This window comes from Haemaphysalis longicornis, unplaced genomic scaffold (assembly GCF_048455015.1).
Source record: "Haemaphysalis longicornis isolate Haplotype H1 unplaced genomic scaffold, Haemaphysalis longicornis Haplotype H1 scaffold_1, whole genome shotgun sequence".
NCBI classification, from domain to species: Eukaryota; Metazoa; Arthropoda; class Arachnida; order Ixodida; family Ixodidae; genus Haemaphysalis; species Haemaphysalis longicornis.
The window spans coordinates 177,061,073-177,079,325 of NW_027526203.1; the positions used below are offsets into that span (position 1 = coordinate 177,061,073).

General features: G+C 48.4%; 5 non-coding genes across 5 annotated transcripts; all 5 read right to left on the reverse strand.

Moving 5' to 3' along the window:
- Positions 1 to 377: 377 nt before the first annotated feature.
- Trnar-ucu (transfer RNA arginine (anticodon UCU)) lies at positions 378 to 449 on the reverse strand. Its single transcript has one exon. It is a non-coding gene; the product is annotated as a tRNA-Arg (tRNA).
- Positions 450 to 1,804: 1,355 nt separating this feature from the next.
- Positions 1,805 to 1,876, reverse strand: Trnar-ucu (transfer RNA arginine (anticodon UCU)). Its single transcript has one exon. It is a non-coding gene; the product is annotated as a tRNA-Arg (tRNA).
- A 5,629-nt stretch (positions 1,877 to 7,505) lies between these two features.
- On the reverse strand, positions 7,506 to 7,577 carry Trnar-ucu (transfer RNA arginine (anticodon UCU)). The gene has a single exon. It is a non-coding gene; the product is annotated as a tRNA-Arg (tRNA).
- A 7,516-nt stretch (positions 7,578 to 15,093) lies between these two features.
- Positions 15,094 to 15,165, reverse strand: Trnar-ucu (transfer RNA arginine (anticodon UCU)). The gene has a single exon. It is a non-coding gene; the product is annotated as a tRNA-Arg (tRNA).
- Positions 15,166 to 17,945: 2,780 nt separating this feature from the next.
- Trnar-ucu (transfer RNA arginine (anticodon UCU)) lies at positions 17,946 to 18,017 on the reverse strand. The gene has a single exon. It is a non-coding gene; the product is annotated as a tRNA-Arg (tRNA).
- Between the last annotated feature and the right edge of the window lie 236 nt (positions 18,018 to 18,253).

The following is an 18,253-nucleotide window of genomic DNA, read 5'->3' on the forward strand; positions in this document are numbered from 1 at the left end:
TATTTTTATATATACTACAACTGTATCTGACGCTTGATGGTGGTAGCCAGCGCCACTCAGACTACACGAGGTGAAGGGGACCTTCTTTTCCACCCCCCGGGCGTGAGGCGAACGTCTACAGCCTGTCATAAGCGGGTAACAGGCGGGAAACCCTCTTATGCTACCTTGGCATCAAGGCTGCCAGAACCGAGGCCCTCGCTAAGCTTTCGCACGTTAATAGGGTTTGGAAATGAGGGGCTCGTTAGGAAATAAGAAAGAAATGCCGGCAGTCTACAACGCCAAAGAAGGCATAGGGGAATGGTTAGACTATTTTTTTACCGTTAGTGACATTACATTATTTTTTATTATTAATTGCGTGAGAAAGAAAGAAAAACACGTGCCCAGAGTGGGGACCGAACCCACGCCTTTCGATTAGATCTCGAATGCCTTACCAATTCGGCTATCTGGGCGACTGTGTTCTCCTTCACTTTCTGGGGTATTTTTATATTTACAACTGCATCTGACGCTTGAGGGTGGTAGCCAGCGCCACTCAGACTACACGGGGAGAAGGGGACCTTCTTTTCAACCCCCGGGGCGTGACGCGAACGTCTACAGCTTGTCATAAGCGGGTAACAGGCGGGAAACCCTCTTATGCTACCTTGGCATCAAGGCTGCCAGAACCGAGGCCCTCGCTAAGCTTTCGCACGATAATAGGGTTTGGAAATGAGGGGCTCGTTAGGAAATAAGAAAGAAATGCCGGCAGTCTACAACGCCAAAGAAGGCATACGGGAATGGTTAGACTATTTTTTACCGTTAGTGACGTTACATTATTTTTTTTATTATTAATTGCGTGAGAAAGAAAGAAAAACACGCGCCCAGAGTGGGGACCGAACCCGCGCCTTTCGATTAGATCTCGAATGCCTTACCAATTCGGCTATCTGGCCGACTGTGTTCTCCTTCACTTTCTGGGGTATTTTTATATATACTACAACTGTATCTGACGCTTGAGGGTGGTAGCCAGCGCCACTCAGACTACACGAGGTGAAGGGGACCTCCTTTTCAACCCCCCGGGCGTGAGGCGAACGTCTACAGCCTGTCATAAGCGGGTAAAAGGCGGGAAACCCTCTTATGCTACCTTGGCATCAAGGCTGCCAGAACCGAGGCCCTCGCTAAGCTTTCGCACGATAATAGGGTTTGGAAATGAGGGGCTCGTTAGGAAATAAGAAAGAAATGCCGGCAGTCTACAACGCCAAAGAAGGCATAGGGGAATGGTTAGACTATTTTTTACCGTTAGTGACGTTACATTATTTTTTTTATTATTAATTGCGTGAGAAAGAAAGAAAAACACGCGCCCAGAGTGGTGACCGAACCCGCGCCTTTCGGTTAGATCTCGAATGACTTACCTATTCGGCTATCTGGGCGACTGTATTCTCCTTCACTTTCTGGGATATTTTTATATATACTACAACTGTATCTGACGCTTGAGGGTGGTAGCCAGCGCCACTCAGACTACACGGGGAGAAGGGGACCTTCTTTTCAACCCCCGGGGATTGACGCGAACGTCTACAGCCTGTCATAAGCGGGTAACAGGCGGGAAACCCTCTTATGCTACCTTGGCATCAAGGCTGCCAGAACCGAGGCCCTCGCTAAGCTTTCGCACGATAATAGGGTTTGGAAATGAGGGGCTCGTTAGGAAATAAGAAAGAAATGCCGGCAGTCTACAACGCCAAAGAAGGCATAGGGGAATGGTTAGACTATTTTTTTACCGTTAGTGACATTACATTATTTTTTATTATTAATTGCGTGAGAAAGAAAGAAAAACACGTGCCCAGAGTGGGGACCGAACCCACGCCTTTCGATTAGATCTCGAATGCCTTACCAATTCGGCTATCTGGGCGACTGTGTTCTCCTTCACTTTCTGGGGTATTTTTATATTTACAACTGCATCTGACGCTTGAGGGTGGTAGCCAGCGCCACTCAGACTACACGGGGAGAAGGGGACCTTCTTTTCAACCCCCGGGGCGTGACGCGAACGTCTACAGCTTGTCATTAGCGGGTAACAGGCGGGAAACCCTCTTATGCTACCTTGGCATCAAGGCTGCCAGAACCGAGGCCCTCGCTAAGCTTTCGCACGATAATAGGGTTTGGAAATGAGGGGCTCGTTAGGAAATAAGAAAGAAATGCCGGCAGTCTACAACGCCAAAGAAGGCATAGGGGAATGGTTAGACTATTTTTTACCGTTAGTGACGTTACATTATTTTTTATTATTAATTGCGTGAGAAAGAAAGAAAAACACGCGCCCAGAGTGGGGACCGAACCCACGCCTTTCGATTAGATCTCGAATGCCTTACCAATTCGGCTCTCTGGGCGACTGTGTTCTCCTTCACTTTCTGGGGTATTTTTATATTTACAACTGCATCTGACGCTTGAGGGTGGTAGCCAGCGCCACTCAGACTACACGGGGAGAAGGGGACCTTCTTTTCAACCCCCGGGGCGTGACGCGAACGTCTACAGCCTGTCATAAGCGGGTAACAGGCGGGAAACCCTCTTATGCTACCTTGGCATCAAGGCTGCCAGAACCGAGGCCCTCGCTAAGCTTTCGCACGATAATAGGGTTTGGAAATGAGGGGCTCGTTAGGAAATAAGAAAGAAATGCCGGCAGTCTACAACGCCAAAGAAGGCATACGGGAATGGTTAGACTATTTTTTACCGTTAGTGACGTTACATTATTTTTTTTATTATTAATTGCGTGAGAAAGAAAGAAAAACACGCGCCCAGAGTGGGGACCGAACCCGCGCCTTTCGATTAGATCTCGAATGCCTTACCAATTCGGCTATCTGGCCGACTGTGTTCTCCTTCACTTTCTGGGGTATTTTTATATATACTACAACTGTATCTGACGCTTGAGGGTGGTAGCCAGCGCCACTCAGACTACACGAGGTGAAGGGGACCTCCTTTTCAACCCCCCGGGCGTGAGGCGAACGTCTACAGCCTGTCATAAGCGGGTAAAAGGCGGGAAACCCTCTTATGCTACCTTGGCATCAAGGCTGCCAGAACCGAGGCCCTCGCTAAGCTTTCGCACGATAATAGGGTTTGGAAATGAGGGGCTCGTTAGGAAATAAGAAAGAAATGCCGGCAGTCTACAACGCCAAAGAAGGCATAGGGGAATGGTTAGACTATTTTTTACCGTTAGTGACGTTACATTATTTTTTTTATTATTAATTGCGTGAGAAAGAAAGAAAAACACGCGCCCAGAGTGGTGACCGAACCCGCGCCTTTCGGTTAGATCTCGAATGCCTTACCTATTCGGCTATCTGGGCGACTGTATTCTCCTTCACTTTCTGGGATATTTTTATATATACTACAACTGTATCTGACGCTTGAGGGTGGTAGCCAGCGCCACTCAGACTACACGGGGAGAAGGGGACCTTCTTTTCAACCCCCGGGGATTGACGCGAACGTCTACAGCCTGTCATAAGCGGGTAACAGTCGGGAAACCCTCTTATGCTACCTTGGCATCAAGGCTGCCAGAACCGAGGCCCTCGCTAAGCTTTCGCACGATAATAGGGTTTGGAAATGAGGGGCTCGTTACGAAATAAGAAAGAAATGCCGGCAGTCTACAACGCCAAAGAAGGCATAGGGGAATGGTTAGACTATTTTTTACCGTTATTGACGTTACATTATTTTTTATTATTAATTGCGTGAGACAGAAAGAAAAACACGCGCCCAGAGTGGGGACCGAACCCACGCCTTTCGATTAGATCTCGAGTGCCTTACCAATTCGGCTATCTGGGCGACTGTGTTCTCCTTCACTTTCTGGGGTATTTTTATATTTACAACTGTATCTGACGCTTGAGGGTGGTTGCCAGCGCCACTCAGACTACACAGGGAGAAGGGGACCTTCTTTTCAACCCCCGGGGCGTGACGCGAACGTCTACAGCCTCTCATAAGCGGTTAACAGGCGGGAAACCCTCTTATGCTACCTTGGCATCAAGGCTGTCAGAACCGAGGCCCTCGCTAAGCTTTCGCACGATAATAGGGTTTGGAAATGAGGGGCTCGTTAGGAAATAAGAAAGAAATGCCGGCAGTCTACAACGCCAAAGAAGGCATAGGGGAATGGTTAGACTATTTTTTACCGTTAGTGACGTTACATTATTTTTTTATTATTAATTGCGTGAGAAAGAAAGAAAAACACGCGCCCAGAGTGGGGACCGAACCCGCGCCTTTCGATTAGATCTCGAATGCCTTACCAATTCGGCTATCTGGGCGACTGTGTTCTCCTTCCCTTTCTGGGGTATTTTTATATATACTACAACTGTATCTGACGCTTGAGGGTGGTAGCCAGCGCCACTCAGACTACACGAGGTGAAGGGGACCTTCTTTTCAACCCCCCGGGCGTGAGGCGATCGTCTACAGCCTGTCATAAGCGGGTAACAGGCGGGAAACCCTCTTATGCTACCTTGGCATCAAGGCTGCCAGAACCGAGGCCCTCGCTAAGCTTTCGCACGACAATAGGGTTTGGAAATGAGGGGCTCGTTAGGAAATAAGAAAGAAATGCCGGCAGTCTACAACGCCAAAGAAGGCATAGGGGAATGGTTAGACTATTTTTTACCGTTAGTGACGTTGCATTATTTTTTTTATTATTAATTGCGTGAGAAAGAAAGAAAAACACGCGCCCAGAGTGGGGACCGAACCCGCGCCTTTCGATTAGATCTCGAATGCCTTACCAATTCGGCTATCTGGGCGACTGTGTTCTCCTTCACTTTCTGGGGTATTTTTATATTTACAACTGCATCTGACGCTTGAGGGTGGTAGCCAGCGCCACTCAGACTACACGGGGAGAAGGGGACCTTCTTTTCAACCCCCGGGGCGTGACGCGAACGTCTACAGCCTATCATAAGCGGGTAACAGGCGGGAAACCCTCTTATGCTACCTTGGCATCAAGGCTGCCAGAACCGAGGCCCTCGCTAAGCTTTCGCACGATAATAGGGTTTGGAAATGAGGGGCTCGTTAGGAAATAAGAAAGAAATGCCGGCAGTCTACAACGCCAAAGAAGGCATACGGGAATGGTTAGACTATTTTTTACCGTTAGTGACGTTACATTATTTTTTTTATTATTAATTGCGTGAGAAAGAAAGAAAAACACGCGCCCAGAGTGGGGACCGAACCAGCGCCTTTCGATTAGATCTCGAATGCCTTACCAATTCGGCTATCTGGCCGACTGTGTTCTCCTTCACTTTCTGGGGTATTTTTATATATACTACAACTGTATCTGACGCTTGAGGGTGGTAGCCAGCGCCACTCAGACTACACGAGGTGAAGGGGACCTCCTTTTCAACCCCCCGGGCGTGAGGCGAACGTCTACAGCCTGTCATAAGCGGGTAAAAGGCGGGAAACCCTCTTATGCTACCTTGGCATCAAGGCTGCCAGAACCGAGGCCCTCGCTAAGCTTTCGCACGATAATAGGGTTTGGAAATGAGGGGCTCGTTAGGAAATAAGAAAGAAATGCCGGCAGTCTACAACGCCAAAGAAGGCATAGGGGAATGGTTAGACTATTTTTTACCGTTAGTGACGTTACATTATTTTTTTTATTATTAATTGCGTGAGAAAGAAAGAAAAACACGCGCCCAGAGTGGTGACCGAACCCGCGCCTTTCGATTAGATCTCGAATGCCTTACCTATTCGGCTATCTGGGCGACTGTATTCTCCTTCACTTTCTGGGATATTTTTATATATACTACAACTGTATCTGACGCTTGAGGGTGGTAGCCAGCGCCACTCAGACTACACGGGGAGAAGGGGACCTTCTTTTCAACCCCCGGGGCGTGACGCGAACGTCTACAGCCTGTCATAAGCGGGTAACAGGCGGGAAACCCTCTTATGCTACCTTGGCATCAAGGCTGCCAGAACCGAGGCCCTCGCTAAGCTTTCGCACGATAATAGGGTTTGGAAATGAGGGGCTCGTTACGAAATAAGAAAGAAATGCCGGCAGTCTACAACGCCAAAGAAGGCATAGGGGAATGGTTAGACTATTTTTTACCGTTAGTGACGTTACATTATTTTTTATTATTAATTGCGTGAGACAGAAAGAAAAACACGCGCCCAGAGTGGGGACCGAACCCACGCCTTTCGATTAGATCTCGAGTGCCTTACCAATTCGGCTATCTGGGCGACTGTGTTGTCCTTCACTTTCTGGGGTATTTTTATATTTACAACTGTATCTGACGCTTGAGGGTAGTAGCCAGCGCCACTCAGACTACACAGGGAGAAGGGGACCTTCTTTTCAACCCCCGGGGCGTGACGCGAACGTCTACAGCCTCTCATAAGCGGGTAACAGGCGGGAAACCCTCTTATGCTACCTTGGCATCAAGGCTGCCAGAACCGAGGCCCTCGCTAAGCTTTCGCACGATAATAGGGTTTGGAAATGAGGGGCTCGTTAGGAAATAAGAAAGAAATGCCGGCAGTCTACAACGCCAAAGAAGGCATACGGGAATGGTTAGACTATTTTTTACCGTTAGTGACGTTACATTATTTTTTTTATTATTAATTGCGTGAGAAAGAAAGAAAAACACGCGCCCAGAGTGGGGACCGAACCCGCGCCTTTCGATTAGATCTCGAATGCCTTACCAATTCGGCTATCTGGCCGACTGTGTTCTCCTTCACTTTCTGGGGTATTTTTATATATACTACAACTGTATCTGACGCTTGAGGGTGGTAGCCAGCGCCACTCAGACTACACGAGGTGAAGGGGACCTCCTTTTCAACCCCCCGGGCGTGAGGCGAACGTCTACAGCCTGTCATAAGCGGGTAAAAGGCGGGAAACCCTCTTATGCTACCTTGGCATCAAGGCTGCCAGAACCGAGGCCCTCGCTAAGCTTTCGCACGATAATAGGGTTTGGAAATGAGGGGCTCGTTAGGAAATAAGAAAGAAATGCCGGCAGTCTACAACGCCAAAGAAGGCATAGGGGAATGGTTAGACTATTTTTTACCGTTAGTGACGTTACATTATTTTTTTTATTATTAATTGCGTGAGAAAGAAAGAAAAACACGCGCCCAGAGTGGTGACCGAACCCGCGCCTTTCGGTTAGATCTCGAATGACTTACCTATTCGGCTATCTGGGCGACTGTATTCTCCTTCACTTTCTGGGATATTTTTATATATACTACAACTGTATCTGACGCTTGAGGGTGGTAGCCAGCGCCACTCAGACTACACGGGGAGAAGGGGACCTTCTTTTCAACCCCCGGGGATTGACGCGAACGTCTACAGCCTGTCATAAGCGGGTAACAGGCGGGAAACCCTCTTATGCTACCTTGGCATCAAGGCTGCCAGAACCGAGGCCCTCGCTAAGCTTTCGCACGATAATAGGGTTTGGAAATGAGGGGCTCGTTAGGAAATAAGAAAGAAATGCCGGCAGTCTACAACGCCAAAGAAGGCATAGGGGAATGGTTAGACTATTTTTTTACCGTTAGTGACATTACATTATTTTTTATTATTAATTGCGTGAGAAAGAAAGAAAAACACGTGCCCAGAGTGGGGACCGAACCCACGCCTTTCGATTAGATCTCGAATGCCTTACCAATTCGGCTATCTGGGCGACTGTGTTCTCCTTCACTTTCTGGGGTATTTTTATATTTACAACTGCATCTGACGCTTGAGGGTGGTAGCCAGCGCCACTCAGACTACACGGGGAGAAGGGGACCTTCTTTTCAACCCCCGGGGCGTGACGCGAACGTCTACAGCTTGTCATTAGCGGGTAACAGGCGGGAAACCCTCTTATGCTACCTTGGCATCAAGGCTGCCAGAACCGAGGCCCTCGCTAAGCTTTCGCACGATAATAGGGTTTGGAAATGAGGGGCTCGTTAGGAAATAAGAAAGAAATGCCGGCAGTCTACAACGCCAAAGAAGGCATAGGGGAATGGTTAGACTATTTTTTACCGTTAGTGACGTTACATTATTTTTTATTATTAATTGCGTGAGAAAGAAAGAAAAACACGCGCCCAGAGTGGGGACCGAACCCACGCCTTTCGATTAGATCTCGAATGCCTTACCAATTCGGCTCTCTGGGCGACTGTGTTCTCCTTCACTTTCTGGGGTATTTTTATATTTACAACTGCATCTGACGCTTGAGGGTGGTAGCCAGCGCCACTCAGACTACACGGGGAGAAGGGGACCTTCTTTTCAACCCCCGGGGCGTGACGCGAACGTCTACAGCCTGTCATAAGCGGGTAACAGGCGGGAAACCCTCTTATGCTACCTTGGCATCAAGGCTGCCAGAACCGAGGCCCTCGCTAAGCTTTCGCACGATAATAGGGTTTGGAAATGAGGGGCTCGTTAGGAAATAAGAAAGAAATGCCGGCAGTCTACAACGCCAAAGAAGGCATACGGGAATGGTTAGACTATTTTTTACCGTTAGTGACGTTACATTATTTTTTTTATTATTAATTGCGTGAGAAAGAAAGAAAAACACGCGCCCAGAGTGGGGACCGAACCCGCGCCTTTCGATTAGATCTCGAATGCCTTACCAATTCGGCTATCTGGCCGACTGTGTTCTCCTTCACTTTCTGGGGTATTTTTATATATACTACAACTGTATCTGACGCTTGAGGGTGGTAGCCAGCGCCACTCAGACTACACGAGGTGAAGGGGACCTCCTTTTCAACCCCCCGGGCGTGAGGCGAACGTCTACAGCCTGTCATAAGCGGGTAAAAGGCGGGAAACCCTCTTATGCTACCTTGGCATCAAGGCTGCCAGAACCGAGGCCCTCGCTAAGCTTTCGCACGATAATAGGGTTTGGAAATGAGGGGCTCGTTAGGAAATAAGAAAGAAATGCCGGCAGTCTACAACGCCAAAGAAGGCATAGGGGAATGGTTAGACTATTTTTTACCGTTAGTGACGTTACATTATTTTTTTTATTATTAATTGCGTGAGAAAGAAAGAAAAACACGCGCCCAGAGTGGTGACCGAACCCGCGCCTTTCGGTTAGATCTCGAATGCCTTACCTATTCGGCTATCTGGGCGACTGTATTCTCCTTCACTTTCTGGGATATTTTTATATATACTACAACTGTATCTGACGCTTGAGGGTGGTAGCCAGCGCCACTCAGACTACACGGGGAGAAGGGGACCTTCTTTTCAACCCCCGGGGATTGACGCGAACGTCTACAGCCTGTCATAAGCGGGTAACAGTCGGGAAACCCTCTTATGCTACCTTGGCATCAAGGCTGCCAGAACCGAGGCCCTCGCTAAGCTTTCGCACGATAATAGGGTTTGGAAATGAGGGGCTCGTTACGAAATAAGAAAGAAATGCCGGCAGTCTACAACGCCAAAGAAGGCATAGGGGAATGGTTAGACTATTTTTTACCGTTATTGACGTTACATTATTTTTTATTATTAATTGCGTGAGACAGAAAGAAAAACACGCGCCCAGAGTGGGGACCGAACCCACGCCTTTCGATTAGATCTCGAGTGCCTTACCAATTCGGCTATCTGGGCGACTGTGTTCTCCTTCACTTTCTGGGGTATTTTTATATTTACAACTGTATCTGACGCTTGAGGGTGGTTGCCAGCGCCACTCAGACTACACAGGGAGAAGGGGACCTTCTTTTCAACCCCCGGGGCGTGACGCGAACGTCTACAGCCTCTCATAAGCGGTTAACAGGCGGGAAACCCTCTTATGCTACCTTGGCATCAAGGCTGTCAGAACCGAGGCCCTCGCTAAGCTTTCGCACGATAATAGGGTTTGGAAATGAGGGGCTCGTTAGGAAATAAGAAAGAAATGCCGGCAGTCTACAACGCCAAAGAAGGCATAGGGGAATGGTTAGACTATTTTTTACCGTTAGTGACGTTACATTATTTTTTTATTATTAATTGCGTGAGAAAGAAAGAAAAACACGCGCCCAGAGTGGGGACCGAACCCGCGCCTTTCGATTAGATCTCGAATGCCTTACCAATTCGGCTATCTGGGCGACTGTGTTCTCCTTCCCTTTCTGGGGTATTTTTATATATACTACAACTGTATCTGACGCTTGAGGGTGGTAGCCAGCGCCACTCAGACTACACGAGGTGAAGGGGACCTTCTTTTCAACCCCCCGGGCGTGAGGCGATCGTCTACAGCCTGTCATAAGCGGGTAACAGGCGGGAAACCCTCTTATGCTACCTTGGCATCAAGGCTGCCAGAACCTAGGCCCTCGCTAAGCTTTCGCACGACAATAGGGTTTGGAAATGAGGGGCTCGTTAGGAAATAAGAAAGAAATGCCGGCAGTCTACAACGCCAAAGAAGGCATAGGGGAATGGTTAGACTATTTTTTACCGTTAGTGACGTTGCATTATTTTTTTTATTATTAATTGCGTGAGAAAGAAAGAAAAACACGCGCCCAGAGTGGGGACCGAACCCGCGCCTTTCGATTAGATCTCGAATGCCTTACCAATTCGGCTATCTGGGCGACTGTGTTCTCCTTCACTTTCTGGGGTATTTTTATATTTACAACTGCATCTGACGCTTGAGGGTGGTAGCCAGCGCCACTCAGACTACACGGGGAGAAGGGGACCTTCTTTTCAACCCCCGGGGCGTGACGCGAACGTCTACAGCCTATCATAAGCGGGTAACAGGCGGGAAACCCTCTTATGCTACCTTGGCATCAAGGCTGCCAGAACCGAGGCCCTCGCTAAGCTTTCGCACGATAATAGGGTTTGGAAATGAGGGGCTCGTTAGGAAATAAGAAAGAAATGCCGGCAGTCTACAACGCCAAAGAAGGCATACGGGAATGGTTAGACTATTTTTTACCGTTAGTGACGTTACATTATTTTTTTTATTATTAATTGCGTGAGAAAGAAAGAAAAACACGCGCCCAGAGTGGTGACCGAACCCGCGCCTTTCGATTAGATCTCGAATGCCTTACCTATTCGGCTATCTGGGCGACTGTATTCTCCTTCACTTTCTGGGATATTTTTATATATACTACAACTGTATCTGACGCTTGAGGGTGGTAGCCAGCGCCACTCAGACTACACGGGGAGAAGGGGACCTTCTTTTCAACCCCCGGGGCGTGACGCGAACGTCTACAGCCTGTCATAAGCGGGTAACAGGCGGGAAACCCTCTTATGCTACCTTGGCATCAAGGCTGCCAGAACCGAGGCCCTCGCTAAGCTTTCGCACGATAATAGGGTTTGGAAATGAGGGGCTCGTTACGAAATAAGAAAGAAATGCCGGCAGTCTACAACGCCAAAGAAGGCATAGGGGAATGGTTAGACTATTTTTTACCGTTAGTGACGTTACATTATTTTTTATTATTAATTGCGTGAGACAGAAAGAAAAACACGCGCCCAGAGTGGGGACCGAACCCACGCCTTTCGATTAGATCTCGAGTGCCTTACCAATTCGGCTATCTGGGCGACTGTGTTGTCCTTCACTTTCTGGGGTATTTTTATATTTACAACTGTATCTGACGCTTGAGGGTAGTAGCCAGCGCCACTCAGACTACACAGGGAGAAGGGGACCTTCTTTTCAACCCCCGGGGCGTGACGCGAACGTCTACAGCCTCTCATAAGCGGGTAACAGGCGGGAAACCCTCTTATGCTACCTTGGCATCAAGGCTGCCAGAACCGAGGCCCTCGCTAAGCTTTCGCACGATAATAGGGTTTGGAAATGAGGGGCTCGTTAGGAAATAAGAAAGAAATGCCGGCAGTCTACAACGCCAAAGAAGGCATAGGGGAATGGTTAGACTATTTTTTACCGTTAGTGACGTTGCATTATTTTTTTTATTATTAATTGCGTGAGAAAGAAAGAAAAACACGCGCCCAGAGTGGGGACCGAACCCGCGCCTTTCGATTAGATCTCGAATGCCTTACCAATTCGGCTATCTGGGCGACTGTGTTCTCCTTCACTTTCTGGGGTATTTTTATATATACTACAACTGTATCTGACGCTTGAGGGTGGTAGCCAGCGCCACTCACACTACACGAGGTGAAGGGGACCTTCTTTTCCACCCCCGGGCGTGAGGCGAACGTCTACAGCCTGTCATAAGCGGGTAACAGGCGGGAAACCCTCTTATGCTACCTTGGCATCAAGGCTGCCAGAACCGAGGCCCTCGCTAAGCTTTCGCACGATAATAGGGTTTGGAAATGAGGGGCTCGTTAGGAAATAAGAAAGAAATGCCGGCAGTCTACAACGCCAAAGAAGGCATAGGGGAATGGTTAGACTATTTTTTTACCGTTAGTGACGTTACATTATTTTTTTTATTATTAATTATTTGAGAAAGAAAAACACGCGCCCAGAGTGGGGCCGAACCCGCGCCTTTCGATTAGATCTCGAATGCCTTACCAATTCGGCTATCTGGGCGACTTTGTTCTCCTTCACTTTCTGGGGTATTTTTATATTTACAACTGCATCTGACGCTTGAGGGTGGTAGCCAGCGCCACTCAGACTACACGGGGAGAAGGGGACCTTCTTTTCAACCCCCGGGGCGTGACGCGAACGTCTACAGCCTGTCATAAGCGGGTAACAGGCGGGAAACCCTCTTATGCTACCTTGGCATCAAGGCTGCCAGAACCGAGGCCCTCGCTAAGCTTTCGCACGATAATAGGGTTTGGAAATGAGGGGCTCCTTAGGAAATAAGAAAGAAATGCCGGCAGTCTACAACGCCAAAGAGGCATAGGGGAATGGTTAGACTATTTTTTACCGTTAGTGACGTTACATTATTTTTTATTATTAATTGCGTGAGAAAGAAAGAAAAACACGCGCCCAGAGTGGGGACCGAACCCACGCCTTTCGATTAGATCTCGAGTGCCTTACTAATTCGGCTATCTGGGCGACTGTGTTCTCCTTCACTTTCTGGGGTATTTTTATATTTACAACTGTATCTGACGCTTGAGGGTGGTAGCCAGCGCTACTCAGACTACACGGGGAGAAGGGGACCTTCTTTTCAACCTCCGGGGCGTGACGCGAACGTCTACATCCTCTCATAAGCGGGTAACAGGCGGCAAACCCTCTTATGCTACCTTGGCATCAAGGCTGTCAGAACCGAGGCCCTCGCTAAGCTTTCGCACGATAATAGGGTTTGGAAATGAGGGGCTCGTTAGGAAATAAGAAAGAAATGCCGGCAGTCTACAACGCCAAAGAAGGCATAGGGGAATGGTTAGACTATTTTTTACCGTTAGTGACGTTACATTATTTTTTATTATTAATTGCGTGAGACAGAAAGAAAAACACGCGCCCAGAGTGGGGACCGAACACACGCCTTTCGATTAGATCTCGAGTGCCTTACCAATTCGGCTATCTGGGCGACTGTGTTCTCCTTCACTTTCTGGGGTATTTTTATATTTACAACTGTATCTGACGCTTGAGGGTGGTAGCCAGCGCCACTCAGACTACACAGGGAGAAGGGGACCTTCTTTTCAACCCCCGGGGCGTGACGCGAACGTCTACAGCCTCTCATAAGCGGGTAACAGGCGGGAAACCCTCTTATGCTACCTTGGCATCAAGGCTGTCAGAACCGAGGCCCTCGCTAAGCTTTCGCACGATAATAGGGTTTGGAAATGAGGGGCTCGTTAGGAAATAAGAAAGAAATGCCGGCAGTCTACAACGCCAAAGAAGGCATAGGGGAATGGTTAGACTATTTTTTACCGTTAGTGACGTTACATTATTTTTTTTATTATTAATTGCGTGAGAAAGAAAGAAAAACACGCGCCCAGAGTGGGGACCGAACCCGCGCCTTTCGATTAGATCTCGAATGCCTTACCAATTCGGCTATCTGGGCGACTGTGTTCTCCTTCCCTTTCTGGGGTATTTTTATATATACTACAACTGTATCTGACGCTTGAGGGTGGTAGCCAGCGCCACTCAGACTACACGAGGTGAAGGGGACCTTCTTTTCAACCCCCCGGGCGTGAGGCGATCGTCTACAGCCTGTCATAAGCGGGTAACAGGCGGGAAACCCTCTTATGCTACCTTGGCATCAAGGCTGCCAGAAGCGAGGCCCTCGCTAAGCTTTCGCACGATAATAGGGTTTGGAAATGAGGGGCTCGTTAGGAAATAAGAAAGAAATGCCGGCAGTCTACAACGCCAAAGAAGGCATAGGGGAATGGTTAGACTATTTTTTACCGTTAGTGACGTTGCATTATTTTTTTTATTATTAATTGCGTGAGAAAGAAAGAAAAACACGCGCCCAGAGTGGGGACCGAACCCGCGCCTTTCGATTAGATCTCGAATGCCTTACCAATTCGGCTATCTGGGCGACTGTGTTCTCCTTCACTTTCTGGGGTATTTTTCTATATACTACAACTGTATCTGACGCTTGAGGGTGCTAGCCAGCGCCACTCAGACTACACGAGGTGAAGGGGACCTTCTTTTCCACCCCCGGGCGTGAGGCGAACGTCTACAGCCTGTCATAAGCGGGTAACAGGCGGGAAACCCTCTTATGCTACCTTGGCATCAAGGCTGCCAGAACCGAGGCCCTCGCTAAGCTTTCGCACGATAATAGGGTTTGGAAATGAGGCGCTCGTTAGGAAATAAGAAAGAAATGCCGGCAGTCTACAACGCCAAAGAAGGCATAGGGGAATGGTTAGACTATTTTTTACCGTTAGTGACGTTACATTATTTTTTTTATTATTAAATATTTGAGAAAGAAAGAAAAACACGCGCCCAGAGTGGGGCCGAACCCACGCCTTTCGATTAGATCTCGAATGCCTTACCAATTCGGCTATCTGGGCGACTGTGTTCTCCTTCACTTTCTGGGGTATTTTTATATATACTACAACTGTATCTGACGCTTGAGGGTGGTAGCCAGCGCCACTCAGACTACACGAGGTGAAGGGGACCTTCTTTTCAACCCCCCGGGCGTGAGGCGAACGTCTACAGCCTGTCATAAGCGGGTAACAGGCGGGAAACCCTCTTATGCTACCTTGGCATCAAGGCTGCCAGAACCGAGGCCCTCGCTAAGCTTTCGCACGATAATAGGGTTTGGAAATGAGGGGCTCGTTAGGAAATAAGAAAGAAATGCCGGCAGTCTACAACGCCAAAGAAGGCATAGGGGAATGGTTAGACTATTTTTTTACCGTTAGTGACATTACATTATTTTTTATTATTAATTGCGTGAGAAAGAATGAAAAACACGTGCCCAGAGTGGGGACCGAACCCACGCCTTTCGATTAGATCTCGAATGCCTTACCAATTCGGCTATCTGGGCGACTGTGTTCTCCTTCACTTTCTGGGGTATTTTTATATTTACAACTGCATCTGACGCTTGAGGGTGGTAGCCAGCGCCACTCAGACTACACGGGGAGAAGGGGACCTTCTTTTCAACCCCCGGGGCGTGACGCGAACGTCTACAGCCTGTCATAAGCGGGTAACAGGCGGGAAACCCTCTTATGCTACCTTGGCATCAAGGCTGCCAGAACCGAGGCCCTCGCTAAGCTTTCGCACGATAATAGGGTTTGGAAATGAGGGGCTCGTTAGGAAATAAGAAAGAAATGCCGGCAGTCTACAACGCCAAAGAAGGCATACGGGAATGGTTAGACTATTTTTTACCGTTAGTGACGTTACATTATTTTTTTATTATTAATTGCGTGAGAAAGAAAGAAAAACACGCGCCCAGAGTGGGGACCGAACCCGCGCCTTTCGATTAGATCTCGAATGCCTTACCAATTCGGCTATCTGGCCGACTGTGTTCTCCTTCACTTTCTGGGGTATTTTTATATATACTAACACTGTATCTGACGCTTGAGGGTGGTAGCCAGCGCCACTCAGACTACACGAGGTGAAGGGGACCTCCTTTTCAACCCCCCGGGCGTGAGGCGAACGTCTACAGCCTGTCATAAGCGGGTAAAAGGCGGGAAACCCTCTTATGCTACCTTGGCATCAAGGCTGCCAGAACCGAGGCCCTCGCTAAGCTTTCGCACGATAATAGGGTTTGGAAATGAGGGGCTCGTTAGGAAATAAGAAAGAAATGCCGGCAGTCTACAACGCCAAAGAAGGCATAGGGGAATGGTTAGACTATTTTTTACCGTTAGTGACGTTACATTATTTTTTTTATTATTAATTGCGTGAGAAAGAAAGAAAAACACGCGCCCAGAGTGGTGACCGAACCCGCGCCTTTCGATTAGATCTCGAATGCCTTACCTATTCGGCTATCTGGGCGACTGTGTTCTCCTTCACTTTCTGGGGTATTTTTATATTTACAACTGTATCTGACGCTTGAGGGTGGTAGCCAGCGCCACTCAGACTACACAGGGAGAAGGGGACCTTCTTTTCAACCCCCGGGGCGTGACGCGAACGTCTACAGCCTCTCATAAGCGGGTAACAGGCCGGAAACCCTCTTATGCTACCTTGGCATCAAGGCTGTCAGAACCGAGGCCCTCGCTAAGCTTTCGCACGATAATAGGGTTTGGAAATGAGGGGCTCGTTAGGAAATAAGAAAGAAATGCCGGCAGTCTACAACGCCAAAGAAGGCATAGGGGAATGGTTAGACTATTTTTTACCGTTAGTGACGTTACATTATTTTTTTTATTATTAATTGCGTGAGAAAGAAAGAAAAACACGCGCCCAGAGTGGGGACCGAACCCGCGCCTTTCGATTAGATCTCGAATGCCTTACCAATTCGGCTATCTGGGCGACTGTGTTCTCCTTCCCTTTCTGGGGTATTTTTATATATACTACAACTGTATCTGACGCTTGAGGGTGGTAGCCAGCGCCACTCAGACTACACGAGGTGAAGGGGACCTTCTTTTCAACTCCCCGGGCGTGAGGCGATCGTCTACAGCCTGTCATAAGCGGGTAACAGGCGGGAAACCCTCTTATGCTACCTTGGCATCAAGGCTGCCAGAACCGAGGCCCTCGCTAAGCTTTCGCACGATAATAGGGTTTGGAAATGAGGGGCTCGTTAGGAAATAAGAAAGAAATGCCGGCAGTCTACAACGCCAAAGAAGGCATAGGGGAATGGTTAGACTATTTTTTACCGTTAGTGACGTTGCATTATTTTTTTTATTATTAATTGCGTGAGAAAGAAAGAAAAACACGCGCCCAGAGTGGGGACCGAACCCGCGCCTTTCGATTAGATCTCGAATGCCTTACCAATTCGGCTATCTGGGCGACTGTGTTCTCCTTCACTTTCTGGGGTATTTTTATATATACTACAACTGTATCTGACGCTTGAGGGTGCTAGCCAGCGCCACTCAGACTACACGAGGTGAAGGGGACCTTCTTTTCCACCCCCGGGCGTGAGGCGAACGTCTACAGCCTGTCATAAGCGGGTAACAGGCGGGAAACCCTCTTATGCTACCTTGGCATCAAGGCTGCCAGAACCGAGGCCCTCGCTAAGCTTTCGCACGATAATAGGGTTTGGAAATGAGGGGCTCGTTAGGAAATAAGAAAGAAATGCCGGCAGTCTACAACGCCAAAGAAGGCATAGGGGAATGGTTAGACTATTTTTTACCGTTAGTGACGTTACATTATTTTTTTTATTATTAAATATTTGAGAAAGAAAGAAAAACACGCGCCCAGAGTGGGGCCGAACCCACGCCTTTCGATTAGATCTCGAATGCCTTACCAATTCGGCTATCTGGGCGACTGTGTTCTCCTTCACTTTCTGGGGTATTTTTATATATACTACAACTGTATCTGACGCTTGAGGGTGGTAGCCAGCGCCACTCAGACTACACGAGGTGAAGGGGACCTTCTTTTCAACCCCCCGGGCGTGAGGCGAACGTCTACAGCCTGTCATAAGCGGGTAACAGGCGGGAAACCCTCTTATGCTACCTTGGCATCAAGGCTGCCAGAACCGAGGCCCTCGCTAAGCTTTCGCACGATAATAGGGTTTGGAAATGAGGGGCTCGTTAGGAAATAAGAAAGAAATGCCGGCAGTCTACAACGCCAAAGAAGGCATAGGGGAATGGTTAGACTATTTTTTTACCGTTAGTGACATTACATTATTTTTTATTATTAATTGCGTGAGAAAGAAAGAAAAACACGTGCCCAGAGTGGGGACCGAACCCACGCCTTTCGATTAGATCTCGAATGCCTTACCAATTCGGCTATCTGGGCGAATGTGTTCTCCTTCACTTTCTGGGGTATTTTTATATTTACAACTGCATCTGACGCTTGAGGGTGGTAGCCAGCGCCACTCAGACTACACGGGGAGAAGGGGACCTTCTTTTCAACCCCCGGGGCGTGACGCGAACGTCTACAGCCTGTCATAAGCGGGTAACAGGCGGGAAACCCTCTTATGCTACCTTGGCATCAAGGCTGCCAGAACCGAGGCCCTCGCTAAGCTTTCGCAC